Source organism: Mobula birostris, chromosome 6 (genome assembly GCF_030028105.1).
Source record: "Mobula birostris isolate sMobBir1 chromosome 6, sMobBir1.hap1, whole genome shotgun sequence".
In the NCBI taxonomy this organism is placed as follows: Eukaryota; Metazoa; Chordata; class Chondrichthyes; order Myliobatiformes; family Myliobatidae; genus Mobula; species Mobula birostris.
The window spans coordinates 86,672,888-86,677,443 of NC_092375.1; positions in this window are offsets into that span (position 1 = coordinate 86,672,888).

Sequence of the window (4,556 nt, forward strand, 5' to 3'; positions counted from 1 at the left end):
GTGACATAGAATGGATGTAAAGCACAGAAGGATGAATAACTGAGTTTTACAGTTGGTTCCTTTTTGATGAACTCCCCGTGGAGGTTGAATATTGTGTCAGTCAGAATCATTCTCTGATGCTTTATTTTCTTCCGTGTTATCATGTCCTGTTTGTCAGACGTCATTCGTGCAGCGTTATGGTAGAAATCCTGAGCCATCGGGGTTATTGTTTGAATGTAAGTGGGTTTTCTGTCAGTAGTCTTTCTCTTTCGCAGTGTGTCAGTATGTCAGCCCGGACTGCTTTGTCTGGTGTATTAGGCGATATTTCTTTAGAACCCTGCCTGACAGAGTCAAGTTCTTTGATTTTTGAGCAGACTGTAAATTATTTTTGTTTTAATTAAGTTTTTGAATGAGACAGTTGTGGAAGAGCAGGGTTTTCTTGATGGAGGGGTTTTTGAGTTTGCTTCCCTGTAGCATCTGCTCTGTTTTTCCTCTTGGTAATTCTTGTTTTTTTTATTTCTAGTTTGCTCTTGGCGCCAATGCTTTTTCAGTTTGTTCCTATCTTTTATTATGTCTTGAAGTTTATTTTTCAAAGTTTTCATCTCTCTCAAGTATCTTGCTCTTGTTTTCTTTCTTTCCCTTTCCCCTGCTATAGACTGCCTACTGCAAGCTAGCTCCTGTATAGTCTGATCCAATGGACTATCTAGGGGAGTTTCTGGGCGTTCTGGGCCCTTTCTCTTACGTTTTCTTAACTCTTCTGTCTACGTTTCCACGCCTTTCTCTTACTCCTATTTTCCCTTTCATTCAAATCACTGGTAGTTTTTACCTTCCCATCCACTACTCTCTTCTTCCATCTTTGCTTTTCCTTTCTCAGGTATTCCTCCATTAACTCTGGCTCACTGTGTATTTTCTTTCTCCGCTTTTTTTGGTATTCCCTGTTTCTTTTCCTTCGCTCCTCCACTGATAGCTGCTGCCTAGCCATAACTTCCTAAAATACATAAAAGGAAGGTCAGAATTTAATGGAATTACTATGAAATTGTGCAAAATTACTATGAATTTAATTATGCAAACATGAGGAAATCTGCAGATGCTGGAATTTCAAGCAACACACATAAAACTTGCTGGTGAACACAGCAGGCCAGGCAGCATCTCTAGGAAGAGGTACAGTCGATGTTTCAGGCCGAGACCCTTTGTCAGGACTAATTGAAAGAAGAGCTAGTAAGAGATTTGAAAGTGGGAGGGGGAGGGGGAGATCCAAAATAATAGGAGAAGACGGTGGGGCGGTGGTGGGGAGGGATGGAGCCAAGAGCTGAAAAGTTGATTGAAGTTGATTGGCAAAAGGGATATGAGAGGATCATGGGACGGGAGGCCTAGGGAGAAAGAAAGGGGGAGGGGTGAAGCCCAGAGGATGGGCAAGGAGTATAGTGAGAGGGACAGAGGGAGAAAAAGGAGAGAGAGAGAAAGAATATATATATAAAAATAAATAATGGATGGGCTATGAGGGGGAGGTGGGGCATTAATGGAAGTTAGAGAAGTCAATGTTCATGCCATCAGGTTGGAGGCTACCCAGACGGAATATAAGGTGTTGTTCCTCCAACCTGAGTGTGGCTTCATCTTGACAGTAGAGGAGGCCATGGACAGACATATCAGAATGGGAATGGAAATTTAATTATGTTTAATTTGGTGAAATTTTATAAAATGATTATGAAATGGTGCAACTAAATTCATTTATGGTTTTAGTCATTGGGGATACATATAGTAAGGAAACATTGTAGGCCTGTGTGTGGAAGAAGTAAAGGGGAAATTATGTATATCATAAATGGTAACCTCATAAGAGGTTAATGAAACATTACAAGCCATATTCCTATTTATTGTGATAAATTATATTCAAGCTTCCATTGAGGATGATTTGGACATTTTTGTCAACACCGTCAAACTATGCGTCACCACCGTCAGACAGAAAACCTGACAGTGGTGACAAAAACACACTTTTTTACATGACATGCATTAGATGTACAAGTGTCCCCCACTTTTCGAACGTTCACTTTACGAAACCTTACTGTTATGAAAGACCTACATTAGTTCCCTATTTTCGCTAACAGAAGGTGTTTTCACTGTTACGAAAAAAGGCAGCGCGCGAAAAAAGCAGCGTGTGATAAAAGGCAGCGCACGATAAAAAAGCAGCACGTGCCTCGAGCAGCCGCTCTCCCCCGGATTCAGAACGGCCGTCTCACCGGCATTGCTTAAAAACGTGCCTGTGAGCAGCCGTTAGCAAGATGAGTTCTAAGGTATCGGAAAAGCCTTAAAGAACTCGTAAGGATGTTACACTTAGCGTAGAACTAGACATAATCAAGCGTTTCGATCGTGGTGAACGAAGTAAGGACAAAGTGAGTTTGGTTTGTGGAAGTTGACGAAGATGATGTTGAAGAGGTTTTGGCATCCCATGACCAAGAATTGATAGGTGAAGAGCTGATGCAATTGGAAGAGGAATGGATAACAATCGAAACCAAATGAGTAATGATAAAGTACGACTTTAATTTTGAAAGGGTACGTCGGTTTAGGGCATATTTGCAAGATGGTTTGAGTTCTTACAAAGAACTGTATGATAGAAAAATGCGCGAGGCTCAGCAGTCAAGCATACTGTCGTTTTTCAAGCCTTCCAGATCAGCCACAGCTGACGACGGACCTCGACCTTCAACATCGAGGCAGGCAGACATAGAAGAAGATGACCTGCCTGCCCTAATGGAAACAGACGACGATGAGATGACACCCCAGTGTCCCACCACCCCAACCCTCCCAGGCCGCGGACAGGTACCGATTCGCAGAGAATGCAGCAGTAGCCAGGAGACACCCAGCACATCTTTAAGAAAAAAGCTGAAATAAACATGCTAATTAATTAGGTGCCGCCTGGCACGTAATTGTCGGCCCAGATCAGGGGTGATGCAATCGTCAATAGGCACTGATCTGGGCCGACAATTACGTGCCAGGCGGCACCTAATTAATTAGCATGTTTATTTCGGCTTTTTTCTTAAAGATGTGCTGGCTGCCTCCCGTCTACAGCTGTACCCCTGCATGCTTCGCAGATCGGTATCAGTTTGCTGCCCGGAGGGTGGGGGCCACTGCACCACCCCAACCTCCAACAACTCAGCCTAACACACCATCATCAGTGTGCTCGCTGTCCTCCTGATTCCCGTAAGTGATACTACACTGTACATACATTATTTCCACTTTATATCGGCTGTGTATTTTTACATGTTATTTGGTATGATTTGGCAGCTTCATAGCTTAAAGTTTATTGGAGAGCGCTTGTGCCGTGTTTTTGCTGACGGCGCTTGTGTGAGATTTTCGCTACGGAGAACAATTCAGGCAATGATTGTGGAAAAGTATTTCTACTTTATATAGGCTGTGTATTTATCATATTATTCCTGCTTTTACTATATGTTACTGTTATTTTAGGTTTTATGTGCTATTTGGCATGATTTGGTAGGTTATTTTTGGGTCTGTGAATGCTCAAAAAATTTTCTCATATAAATAAATGCCAAAATGTCGTTTTACGACATTCCGGCTTACGAACCGTTTCATAGGAACGCTCTACCTTTGGATGGCGGGGGAAACCTGTATACAGGAGCCATCTTGTTTTCCCTCTGTTGCTAGCTGTTTCTCACCTCTACATAAAATACATAAATTTACGTCATAATTTAAAATATTTCTTTCTATACAAAAGAGACAGTGTTGACACATCATGGTTGTGAATTACTGAAAAAATAGCAAACTTACAGGAGCCTTTCTGACCTTGTTGCACTTAGCAGATGTGGAGGGGGGAAAGGGGGTCCTCAGGAATATAGTTGATCACGTGGTTGTCTGATTTTACTGCTTTTTTTATAAATATCTGATGGTGTTGACAAAAACTTGGGACACATTTTGAGCAACCACAAAATAAAAGTAAATATTGTTGAAAATTCGCTGTTTTTAGTTTTAAATAAGTTTTTCACTTTACGCTTTCATCTGGCATATATATTATACATTTTAAATGACTTTTTCACACTTTTTTATCAAATTGAAATGATAATCTCCTGCCTGAGGAACGCTGATTTTGTGGGTACTGGGCTATCATATAATCATCTAGTTTATAAAATTAAAAACAAACATATGAAAAAATGTTGCATTTGTGCAGAAGACCCTCAGATGATCAACCCTGATCATTTTAAATAAGAAAATGTTATTCATTTTCAATGGAATTAGCACCTTTCTTAGTGGGACATGTTTTCACCAAAGTCTCAAGAATCAGTGCATTGTCAAAATAGGAATGGTGAGGTCATGGGGTGGGGGGGAGGATAGGGGGCCACTAGTGATCCTTTACCCAGTGGAGGAGGCGCAGCCTCCCTGTATTCCCTCCGCACCCCACCCTACCCCCAGCTCTCCGAGACCTGCAGCGGCCGGACCCCAGCAGTGGGTGGTGGCCAGGGCTCCTGGCACTGTTTCCCCAGCTGGGAGCTCTGATGCCTTACTATTGTGGTACACTGGGGAAAAGAGAATGTGTAACAAAGAATTGCACTCACTGGTACTGAAGCCGAGCA